Source organism: Manis javanica, chromosome 11 (genome assembly GCF_040802235.1).
Source record: "Manis javanica isolate MJ-LG chromosome 11, MJ_LKY, whole genome shotgun sequence".
NCBI lineage: Eukaryota > Metazoa > Chordata > Mammalia > Pholidota > Manidae > Manis > Manis javanica.
This window is the reverse complement of record NC_133166.1, coordinates 117,317,459-117,330,077: the sequence shown is the minus strand read 5'-3', so window position 1 is coordinate 117,330,077 and position 12,619 is coordinate 117,317,459. Positions and strand designations below refer to the sequence as shown.

Genomic DNA, 12,619 nt, shown 5'->3' with positions numbered 1-12,619 from the left:
CCCGCCCCCCCTTCCGCAGGGGGGACCCCCCTTCATGCGCCCTTGGGGGCCAGGGCGGATGGGAGGCCGGAGTGGCGAGGAATGAAGTCCTCCAAGAGCTACCGGACCAAAACCTGGCTTCCAGTGTATCTGTGTTTCCCCAGAGGCCACCCCAATAAAGAATTAAAGCAGTTAAAGGTAACTGCTGCAGTGTGCACCCCAAAATAGTGGCAAAAGGGGCTGAAGGATGGGAATGTGGAAGGTGCAGGGGAAGTCTGGACTCCAGGGAGGAGGAGGAGCTGGGTCTCCTCCCCACCGGGTTCGCTGTCACCCCCGCCAGGAGCAGCATCCCCCTCCCCCAGGACAAGCACGGGCAGAATGACAGACCGGGAAGCGGGTAGAGCTGCACAGACGGAGATGGGGGAGGGGGTGGGCAGAGACTTTCAAAGCCAGACCCAGCCACCCTGCCAGGCACACAAAGAACCAGCGCACACACCGGCGGCGGCTCTGAGCCTGCGGGCTGCTCCCGTGCCCGTCCCCGCCGCCCAGGGCACGTGCTGCAGTGCACACAGGCCGAAGCCCCCGCCCGCCGCCCCTCCCACCCGGAGTCCCAGATTCCTAGACACACCTCCACCCGGGCACACCCCGCTGTGCCCAGACAGAGCTGAGCCTGCACTCGCACCCTCCTCTCCTTTCCCTTCCTCAGCCACACTGTAATCAGATTCCTAAATTTAGAAGCAACCCAGGGCCCAGCCAGGGATCCCCGCCCCCACCCGCTGCGTGCGGCCAGGCGGTCCGGGTCCTGCGGTCCGTCCACGACCTGGCTGGGACTGTCTGGTCCTGGGGGCTTCTGTGGGAGGACAGGCAACATCAGGCACGACCCACCCTGCTGCGGCGCTGTCGGGCCACATGGGGCCACCCAGCCTGCGGCCACGTTGCCCGTCACACCTCCGGCCAGAGCTACAGGGCTTTTTTTCCTCCTCTTAAATCATGGATTGGGCATCAAGCCCCAGGGTGGGGAGGTCTGGACAAAAGAGGAGAATGAATGAGCCAAGGGCTGGTCTGAGCTAAGGGGATCCACCACGGGGTGAGAAGCTCCCCAGCCTAACAACTCCTGAATGGCAGGGTACCACCTGGGCCCCCAGCACCTCCAGTCTTCAGGGAGGCTCTCATCTCTGTCCCCTCCTGCCAGGCAGACAGCCATCGCTGCACACAACTCTCCTTATGATGGAGTCTTCCGTCTTGCCCACGCCAGCCCCCATTAGACCTGGCCTCAGGTGGGTCTCCCAACCCCCTACCCTTGTCTCCTTTCCGTATTCACACCTACGGTCGGGACCCAGGCCCTCAGCCCCAGGCCTCAACATCACGCTTATTCTGGCCTCCCTCCTCCAGGGCTGCCCCAGGTACTCCCAGCCACCGGGTTCGGTCCTTCCTCAGCACCCCTCCCCCAACAAGACCTGATTCTGCTCTCACTCCTCCCTGGAGTCCGAGCTGAGGGCCAAAGGAAGATTCTGCTCTGGAGGTGGGGGCAGGGAGGGGAGGTTTATTTATTCCCGGGAGCTGGAGAGGGGGTAGTCCCTAGGCCCTGATATGATGAGGCTTCAGCCTAGGAGGTAGGACAGGATATCCTAGGAGGGGTATCCTAGGAGTTTGGGGGCGACTGTGGGGGCCACAGTGTCCAGAGAGAAGGCACATTCCTAGCGAGAAAATCCCTCCCCAAGGGGCAGTCTGAGGGCTAGGAGGGGGAGAGGCAAGGCCCCACCCTCCCACCTGCTGCAGCCGCCCCCTCCCCAGCTGGCCCCCTCTTTTGTGCAAACCCACACAAAGGACAAGGGGCCCCGGCCGGCCTGGCCATCTGCTCCCAGAAGCCTGAAGGCTCTTAAAGAGACAGCACCCACTCCCTGCCGCCCTGGGGCTGTAGGGCGGGGTGGAGCAGCATGCCACAGGACCTGGTCTCAGCGGTACCCCAGATCCCACCCACTTTTCTTGGCTCTGCTAACCCCCTGGGTTAGAATCATCCGCCCTCCAACGCCGGGGCGCAGACGTGCCACGTGGCCAGGAGCATGGGGGTATGGAAGGGGAGCGAAGGAACGGCAGCCCAGGAACCAGCCCCTCCTCTCCTCCAGCCTCTGCAATGGAGGGACCAGCCGAGCTCACAGCACAACACCAGGACGGGGCCCCCTGAGGCCACCCCTGAGCTGTGAGAGGGCTTCTGGTCTCCGGGAATACCCTCCCTGCCCTTGTCACTGGACGAGTTTCCACACCCTTCTCAGGGAGGATGACAACGCCTTCTTTTTGAGGGCTGCAGGCCAGGATGCAGGCCGCTGTGCAGCAGCCCTGGGAGGGGGGTCACACTTATTTCCTGCGTTTTCCAGGTGAGGAAACTGAGGCTTTGGCCTCCACAAAGCCTCTGGCCATGTCTGAAGCCTGCCTACCTCCCCTAAGCCAGATGAGGCTCCTCAGCCCTGAGGTCCCAGGGAAGCCAGACCCAATCCCCACTCAGTGCCTTTGCCACACTGCTAGGGACACAAGTTTACATTATTTGTGTGATTGTTTATTGCTTGCCAGTCTCTCCCTGGGCCATGGGCAGGGAGGGATTGGGTCCACTGTGTTCACTGTTGTGTTTTCAGTGCCTGGCATACAGTAGGCACTCAATATCTGCTGAATGCACAAACACCAGCAGCCCAAAAAGCTTTACTCTTCCCTGGGCTTCTCTGTCCTCTGCCTGTTGGTCATCTTGCCTCCTCCCTCCTCAAGGTGAGGCAGAAGGGACAAAGGTTGAACAGGGATGCTGGGAGAGAAAAGGAGGGTGACCTTGAGCAAGCCACTGGGCCTCACCTCACATCTCCCTCCTCCCAAAGGCGGGGGCAGCTCCAGCCAATCCTGAACCCGCAGCCCTGCCAGACAGACTGGGACTGTCCCAAGCTCTGGCCCACGCGAGGCTGGCCTCTGCGGTGTGGTGCCTGGGACCCCGGCCAGGCCCTCAGTGGCCACAGCCAAGGGGCTAAGCTTGGGGAGGGAGGTAGGCAGGCAGCAGGCGCTGGGGTGGAGGAGGGAGGGAGGAAGGGTGGCAGGATCTAAGCAGAAACCTGGCTGAGCAGCTGGGGGAGTTGTGGGTAGATCTTCCCTGAGCCTGGAGGCCTGGAGGCCTGGAGGGGAGATGAAGCTGGGGACGGCAGGAGAGGGGCTACCACATGGAAGAGCATGGGGAGCTCCCTCCAGGGCCCCCACCCCTCAATCCTGCCCAGGCAGGAATTTGATCCCTCCCTCCCCCCAGGCCCCCAGGGCCCAGAGGCAGGCTGTGTGGTCCAGGGCACTGCCCTCCCCCTCAGTTACTAATCCCCTGGACTGGCCTCCACTCCCACCCAGCACTGTGAAGAGGCTGAGAAGGTGACAGAGGTGACAGTCTGGTGCTTGGCACCGCCTCAGCACTGCAGCCTCGTGAGGAGAGGGCTAAAGGAGGTGAGCCGGACACATCTGAGTGGAACGGTGGGGAGCGGAGGGCAGAATAAAACAGGCAGGTCAGAAAGGAGACCCCAGGCTTCCTGACACCCACGCGGAGGAATTCTGACTCCCTGAGCAAAGCAGGAACTGGGGAGGAAGGGTCAGCAAGACCTTAGCTGACAGAGGCACAAGGAGGCGGCAGGGGCTCCCCAGACCCAGGAGCCCACTCTGTTGCTCTGGAAGCCAGGAAGGGGACCTCCTTATGCCCTCACCTCAACACTCTGCGCCCCCTGGTGGTGACAGCGTGAACCAAAGGGTCCCACCCCACGCCTGGCCACAAATGTTCTCCCAAGGCTGAGCCTGGCACCCTGAAGAGTCCATTCTCCTGGGGTAAGTGCATGGGGTCAAAGTCTCCACCCTTGGTCCAAATGGGCCATTTGGAGTTACTGAGGTTTAGATCCAATCACCAGCCAGTCTCACTGGCCCAGAGCCACCAAGAAGCTCCCTGAACAGTCAGGTGGAGCCGAAACACCTAGAGAAATGGCAGAGGTGACAGGAACAGCAGGAAAGTGCAGGAGCAGTGCAGACCAAGGAACTCAGACCTGAGATGAGCCCTGGTTTGGCTTCCCCTTTGCTGTGTGGCCTGAAGTGAGTTACTTGGCCTCTCTGAGCCTCAGCCCCCACCATCTCTCAAAAGGAACAATAATTCTGACCTCATTTAATGGTTGGGAGGAACCAACATCATCCCAGATGGAATGTAATTAGACCCTCCATCAATGCTGGTTTCCTTCTGAAGCAGGGGTTCCCTCTTGTACACCGCCAGCAGGGCTGGAATTCCCTCACTGCTCTGCGAGGCAGCCCATGCTCTGGACCAGCCAAAGGCCAAAGCCAGCCACGACTCCTGGGTCTGATCTCTGGAGCCAAAAGCTCTTCCTTTGTGACATTTGGTACTTGACATTTCTTTTCAGATCATCCACTGCTCTGGATTCCTGCCTTCAGTCTGATCTCTCCAATCTATCATGTACACGTAGCTGGACACGGATTCTTAAAGACTGCTTTGATCATGTTCCCCCCACAACCACCTCCTGCTCAATAAACTTCCATGGCTCCCTATCGCCTTCTGAGCAAATCTGGACCTTCTTCTCCTCTCCTGGCCCAGTACTCAAGCGCTTTCTAGCCTGTCTCTGGTCCAGCCAAACAGGTCTGCTTACCAGCTGCTGAGCCCTGCCTGGTGCTCCAGAATGCCCCATCCACCTTGCAAACCCTGGCCCAGCCCACCTATTTGCATGCCTCTGGCACCATGCCCAGCCTATCCCTTGGGACTGCTGGCTCCTACAGGGAGCTCTGCTCTCCAGAGATTCAGCTCCTTCCTCTCACCTCCAGTGTAGACAAACCTTACCTTCCCCCCTTCAAGGCCAGCTTCATTCCCAGGCTCCACATCGCCCACCACACACACACACACACACACACACACACACACACACACACAATCACTCTCTCTTTGCCCCCCCCCACAACCCCTCTGGTCCTCTCCCTGTCTCTTTCCCCTCAGCAGTTCAGCCTGCTTAAGTCCCTCCATCCTAAATCACCCCCCACCCACCTACACCGACACATGCACACCAGCACATACACCCTCCCTCCACCCCTTGTTTACCTTTAGCTACTCTTCAGCTTTAGCTATTGCTGCCTTCTCTTTTTTTTTTTTTTTTTTAAAGCTGGGCTTCTTAAAAGATGTGTTCACACCCCTTTATCCTTGTCTTCACCTCCCACTCATCCCCACCCCACTGCAGTGCTGCCTCACCCTCTGCCACTCCATGGAGACTGTTCTTGCCAAGGTCACCAGCGCCTATTATCTCTAAACCCAAAGGACGTTTGGCTGGCATGATCCCACTCCACCTCTGGGCAGGACTGAACAGAGAGGGCCACCCCTGCTCCTGGCTCTGAGCTCCCTACCCACTCCCCTCCTGCCTGCCTCCAAACCCTTACTATTGATCCTTCAGGCCTGGTCCACATCCTTAACTCATTGGCCTATGGACACTCCAACCTCCTTCCCCAGCTCACAACTCCCACCCTGGGCTCTAGACTCCCACATCCAACCAACAACTGCCCTCGGGATTTCTGCCCTTGGTTATCGCTCAGAAGCCTCAAGTTCACCCTGCCCAAAGCGGATCTCAGCCTCCTGAACACCCATTTGCACTGCCTGTCCCCCTTACCCCCGTCCCCATCCCCATTCTCCTCTCCACCAGTACCCAAAGCAGAAACTTGGGAGTTGCTCTGGACTCCTCCCTCTGCTTCACTTCCGTGTCAATCAGTATCCAGTTTCTGGCAAGCCCCTCCCCCACAGCCCCGTACCCCCCCCCCAACCCCGTTACTGAGACAGCCTTCCAGCTGGCCCCCCTGCCTCCTCTAGCGCAGCCCTCTACACTTTATTCAGCAGCCAGTGCGATCTTTCTCTAATCCAATCTCTTCAAGTCAGTCCTCTGCTGCTCATTACCCTCGGATTAAGTTCCACCTCCAGAGCATGATTTAGCTCCATCAAAATCTGGCCTCCAGACATGCATTCCCCCGTTGCCTTTCTCCTTCGGGGATCCATGTGTTGCTGTGGGTTGATCTCACCCTAATGTCAGCCTTTCCCAAGGCCCTGGACACCATGATTGGTTCAGAAAGTGGGCTAGTGCCCTAAACTGGCCCAATCAGTATGTTACAAACATGGGTGAAGCTCAGGAAGCTGAGCCAGGAGTGTTGGTTGCCATCTCTGATCCCTAAGGAAAGCTAAGGCTGTGGATGGCACCCCAAAGAAATAGAAAAAAAACTGGCTTCTCAGGGACATCACTGAGCTGCTGGATCAACCTCACCTGAAGCCACTGGGCCTCCAAACTTTTTACGTATATAAACCAATATATTCCCTTGATTGTTTGAGCCTGGTTAATTTCAGTTTTCTGTCATCTGCAGTCACAGCTTCTGAAACAATCTCTCTCAACACTTGCCAACTCGAACTTATGGTTCAGCCATACTCAACAACGTTCATTTCCCCTGGAGTCTGTCTATACATGCAATTCCCAATACCTGGAATGCCAATTCCTTTCCTTCTTGACCAGTTCTCATTTGCCTTGCAGAATTAAGTTCAGCTGTCACTTTGTCTAGGACATCTGCTCCCCATCTCAGCACACTGATCACACTGTAATGTCACCACCTACCTGTTTACCTATCTATTCCCTGTTTACCTGTCTATTCCCTCCTCATCAAGTCTGGGAGCCCAGAGAGGGCAGAGATTCTGTCTCACCTGTGCATCCTCACACAGCTGCACAGCAGCTGGCACTCAGTAGATGCTCAACAATGACTGCTGAGTCAATCAGCTCAGTCTCCCAGACACCCTCTCATCAGGAGAGCCCTCCTAACTGCCCCAGCCCCTCACTCCATAGGTCCCTACACTGCCAGGTCCGGGGAAATTAGTTCTGCCAAAATTCCACTGATTCTACCGACATTTTAGGAGTCCCATGTAGGCAAAGACTCACAAAATAATAGAAAAAGCCAACTTCTTATGATAATATAACAGCCAACTTATTTGAGTGCCTACTATTTCTTTCAAACTACATCACCAGACCCTAGATTAGTACAGGTACATAGTAGATGCTCCATAACAATTATTGAATAAATTAGTGGATGAATAAACAAATGAATTGAATGCTTATAGGTATTAACCACTGTGTACAAAAGGCCTTGTGTAAATTGACTCCTTTTCCCCCACAGTGGCCCTAGAATACCTAGTGGGCACTCTAATTATCTTCATTTTACAGACGAGGAGCAGAAGCTTCAGAAGATGACCTGTCTAGGGTCACACAGCTTGAAAGTGGCAGAGCTGGGACCAATCTCAAGCCAGCTAGTACTGGAGCCCTGTTTTTCATTTCCCTGGGTCCACATCCTTTCAGTGGAGATGCATTTTGCTGTTCCTCCTATAGAGGAGAAATAGCCATTCAATGGTGGCTTGATCAAAGCAGACATTTTACTGTCTTTGCTAAGCTGTGTGGAGGTCCGTGCCCGTCAAGACCCCAGGGGTTTCCCAGTTCTCAGCTCTGCCTCTTCCTTGCCTCAGAAGGTCCTTTCACAGTCATGAATGGCTGCAGCTGCTCCAAGCATCCCACCCTTTGAGGACAATTTGCAGAGTGGGAGGGGAAAGGCATAGGCCCAAGGCTTTTTCCTTGGCATCTTTCTTTTATCAGAGAGAACACCTTTCCTAGAAATCCCTGAATAGGCCCATGCCCTTCAAACCAATCTCTGGCAAAGGATACCCATGCTTGGATTGGACCCATCAGGTCTGTGCTCCAGCACTCTTGCCATAACATCCGGGGATCCCCACCCATCACCGAGCGAGCGCGGAGTTGGGCTCTATTAGCAAAGATTAAGGCAGCCTGGTCCCCACTGCCCACCCCCTCCCCCTGACACAGCACCCTCCCTGCATTTCGCATTTAGAAATACTTACTGGCTGAACTATAAACAAAAGAAAAGGGCCATGGTTCCCTTTCTTAGCAGACATGGGCTCTGGACCCAAAGTCATTGTTCCCGGGTACCCACCTTTCCTAAGATGAGAACCAACAAAGTGGGCTGCAGCTCCTCGTGGAAAGCAAGCTCATCAGCCCCACTGGTGAGTCAGCACGGACAGACAACCTGGGAAAGACAGACAAGTTGGTGGGTTTGAACTATTGCATCGGTTAGATCTATGCAGTCATTCATTCAACGGGTGTTCATTTTCATCGTCTCCTCCATCTCCCTTTCTTCTGCAAAGCCTGAATCAGCCCATATTATGGGCAGATTTGCCTGTAGACCGCTGATGAGGACTCTGCATCTGTACCTTGCTTCAGCAGAAAGAATGCCCGGAGCGGCTGGTGATGTCTGCCATGAGCACAAAACGGGTAGTGGGAGGCAGAAAGAAGGAAACAGGCCAGGAAACAGAACAAATGACCGGCAGAAAGACATTGGCCCTAAAAAGGGGGTCCTGGGACATTATAGGTTTAATTGTGTCCTCCCCAAAATTCGTATGTTGAAGTCCTAACCCCTAGTACCTGAGAATGTGACCTTATTCGGAAATAGGGTCTTTATAGACACAGTCAAGTTAAAGCAAAGTCGTTAGAATCCAATATACAGTGTCCTTTCAAGAAGGGGAAATCTGAACCCAGACAGCCATACAGGGAGAATGCCACCTGAGCGTGAAGACGCTCGCCCACAAGCCAAGGACAGCAGCCTGGCACATACTTCCTCACAGCCCTTAGAAGGACCCAGGCCTGCCAGTCCCTAGACTTCAGACTCCAGCCTCCAGAACCAGGAGGCAATAAATTGCTGTTGCTTAAGTCACCCAGTCTGGGGTACTTTGTTGCCCAGCAGCCCTGGGCAACATCCAGGGGGCAGCAGCCTCTGGGCACTGGGTCTGTTCAGATTGAGCATGACTTACCTGGACAAAGATCTGAAGGGGGCTGTGGGTAAAACTAATATTTCCAGAATATCTCACCTGGCTTTGGTGTATCTGCAGATCAACAGGCGCTCAAGTGGGGAGAGAAGTATGGTTTTAGAGCATTTGCATCTTCCTCCTGGGTGGAGAGAAGCTCATCTCCATATCAATGGGTGATTACCTGGGCAACCGAGGGCATGTCTGAACCTGAGAGGTTAAGGGTAGGGGGCTGGCCTGCCTACTGGTTTCTTCCAGAGCAGAGGAGAAAGACGGCCCTGGACTGCAGTTTGTAAGCAATAAACGGGTTTTAAACTTCATTTCTCCCTTTGACTGGTTTCTGTTTTTAGAGGTATTTTGCCCCGGAATTTCCTCTCTCCGGACTTACAGGGGCCTTTCCTGAAGGCAGCACATCTCAGCCCCTTCTCCCCCAGTGGGCCCCTCTCAGGGCCTTGGCCTCCCGGGCTGTAAGGGATAGGTAGGCCGGATGACCCCCTGGCCCCTCCCAGTCCCAACAGTCTAGCAGCCTCTTCCCTGCCTGGGACCCGTGAGGCCGGCTGTCAAGGCTAAACCCAGTGGTGCTGTACAATAGACGACCCCAAAGGTTCTGCGAGTCCGAATCTCAGGAGTGATTTCCCTGGGTGGTTGTCTCAGGGTCTCCCATGGGGTTGCTCTGGGCTTCAGTCATCTGAAAGCATGTCTAGTGCGGGGCAGTCGTCTTCCGAGGTGGCTCACTCACCTGGTCTGTAAGTTGGGGCTGGATGCTGGTAAGAAGCTTCAGTTTCCCGCCATGTGGACTTAGCCACGGTTCTGCTCAATGTCCTGACCGCATGGCGGGTGGCTTCCTCCAACGAGAGCCATCCAAGAGACTGGGGCAAAAGTTTGGTCCCAAGTTTTGTAACCTTGCCTTGGGAGCCTCACACTCACCATCACTCCTGTAGTCCCTTATTGTCACATAGGTCAGCCCTATTCAGTGTGGGGGGTGAAGGCAAATTCTGGCGCGCTAAGACCCCCACCCCTTGAGATCCAATCACCAACAGCCAGACGGTCGCCCACCCCTTGAGATCCAATCACCGAGGCAGAACACACCCTACCCCTACTCCTTAAAAATGCGCTTCCTTACCCACGAGCTGCTGCTCCGTCTCTCTGGGGGCAGGTGTTTTCTCTTTCAGTAATAAAATCTCTTGTGTGGGCCCGTGTCTCCTGAGTCGTTGCGGGGTAAGAAGGGTCACGGCGAGATACCCTTTCAGGGGGGACTATATGAAGGCATGAATGCCAGGAGGCTAGGGTCACTGGGCCCGTTTTGTGGCTGGCTACCACAGGCTGGATAACAGGTCCGGTACGACAGGGGATCCTGGCAGGGGAGGGGTCGTGAAGGAAGAGTCCTGGGAAGGGCGGAGGCTTGGGGCATATTCGGTTCCAGGGCTGCCGTAACGGGGACCACATAGTGGATGCATTAGAACAACAGAAATGCAGTATCGCGGTGCTGGCAGGGTTGGTTCCTTTAGGAGGCTGTAAGGGAGAGTTCCTTCTCTGCCTCTCTCCTGGTTTCTGGTGGCTCCCGGAAATCTTTGGCGTTCCTTGGCTTGTAGCTGCCTCACTGCAGTCTCTGCTCTGTCTTCATATGGCCATCTTCCCTGTGTGTGTGTCTCCAACCTCCTTCTCCTTTCTCTTATAAGGACATTAGTCATTGGCTTTGGAGCCAACCCTCAATCCGGGATGATCTCATCCTGAGACCCTTAATTATATCTGCAAAGACCCAGTTTCCAAATAAGGTCCCGGGGTTGGACATGGACATTTCTTTTGGGGGACACTATTCAACCCGCTACAGGAGGCATCCCCATGGAGGGACTGGTTGATGCCATGACCCAATACCTCCGTCTACTTTGGCTCATGTGCCGCCTCTTCTAGGGAGTCTGCTACCTCTCCACTGTGCCCTGCAGCACCTGTGCCTGCCACCATCGCTTCCATCATTCCTTCATCTAACACTTACTGAGCACCTACTCTATGTCAGGTACCAAGTGAGGTCCCAGGGGTACAGCATCAGTTGCCCAATGCAGCATGCAAAAATACTGGACACCCAGTAAGATCTGAATACTCACAGGTAGGGATTAATAACACATTTACAGATAAAGAGCAAGTTTGACTCTGTCCCGTGTCATTGGACCTGGCAACCCCGACAGCCGTGGAGGAGAGAAGCGCAGCTCCCAGCAGCAGAGCACACCTGCGGTTTTACGGGGCCGATGGCAGGGCATTGAGTGGGGGTCCCTGGCCAGGCCAGCAGGAGCCAAACAGCCCGGAATCCCTAACCTTGAAGGCTGGAACCTCAGAGGGCTTTAACTGGCTTGACCAGATGTGCATTTTACAAAATGGGGGATGTGTGGTGTCACAGATGCCAAGGGAAGAATGGTGTTTTGGGGAAGAAGGAACAAATAACAGGCCAGATGTTGCATGGAGGTCCAGACAGGTAATGACTGAGACCTGTCCCTTGGAGTCAGTCAAGCTACTGTAGCATCTGGGAGAGGCTTTGGTGGGACGGTGGGAGCAGAAGCCAGGCTGCAGTGGGCTGAGGAGTGAGTGGCAGGAGAAGCAGGGAGGTAGAGACAGTATAGGTCACTTTCTCCAAAAGTTTTTGAGCTGGGGATGACGCCCAGAGAGCAAGTGGAGCTGGGGAGGAGCCTGAGGGAGGGAGGGATGACGGCAGGGAGGGCCCCTAGGGGATGAGGCCCAGGGTGGTCTGGCCCCGGAGGAGGTTCTGCTCCCCAGGTGGCAGGAAGGGGTGGGTGCCACACATCCAGATTCTTTTGGGGAAATCCAGGTTCTCCCATCTGCCAGCTGATCCCAGTGCAAAGTCTGCCTCTCCTCAGCTGGGCTGTGGCTGCCGCCCTAGGCTCCGCTGAGCAAATGAATGGAGAGTTGGGAGTGGTTCTGGGCTGTACGGTGAGGAGGACAAAGCACAGCCTTAGGAAGAGTCTTGGGAGAAGAGGAGTCCAGGAAGGAGCAGGGGAGACGGGGGAGACAGTGTCCAGTCGGGAGGGCTCAAGGAGGAGGAGGGTGAGAAGGGCGCCGGGCGACCAGATGGGAGCTTCAGGGAGTGGCTGGTGAGGCAGTGTAGACCACCTGGCTAGTAGGAGCAGATGTTTGGTAGGGAAAGGACGAAGGGAGGGGCAGGGTGGGGAGGTGTACTTTTGTCTGTGGGAGGGAATTCCTTCCTGCCCCAGGCCATGCCAGGCACCTGCCCCCATCCCATCTCATTAATCTCATTTAATTCTCACAACCCCCTGGCAGGTGAGGCCGATGAGGAGGAGGATTGCTGTGGGCAACCTCACTATAGACATAAGGAAACTGAGTCCCAAGATTTGAGGCACCTTGCCTAAAGCTACAAAGCCCCTAAGTAGCAGAGAGGGAGTCTAAACCCAGGTTTATCTGACTCCAAAGCAGGTAGGCTCTTGGTCAGCACACCTGGAGACTAGGAAGCCCTGAGTTGACCAGAGCCCATAATCGGGTGCAGCCCCCAGGCAGGACACTGCTGTGGGACAGCAATAAGGCGTTAGGCATTCTCAGGCCTCTCAGGGGCCCAGATGATGTCACCGCCCCAAGGGACTAGTGGGCTCACCTTGCAGGCTTTGTGTGGTGTTGGGCAAATTCCAGCGGCCTCGGGGAGGGCGGACCCAAAAGTGGGAGTGGCAGAAGAGACAGGGCACAAGGCAATTGTGGTGCCAGGCATCTGTTCCCTGAAACAGCTGACCGTGAAGT

The 12,619-nt window shown here is 55.7% G+C and overlaps 1 long non-coding RNA gene across 1 annotated transcript; it reads left to right on the top strand.

The window, feature by feature from the left end:
- The first annotated feature begins 2,765 nt into the window (after positions 1 to 2,765).
- On the top strand, positions 2,766 to 4,538 carry LOC108385866 (uncharacterized). Its single transcript, XR_001850415.3, has 3 exons — positions 2,766 to 3,001; positions 3,349 to 3,441; positions 4,392 to 4,538. It is a non-coding gene; the product is annotated as an uncharacterized lncRNA (long non-coding RNA).
- The last annotated feature ends 8,081 nt before the right edge of the window (positions 4,539 to 12,619 follow it).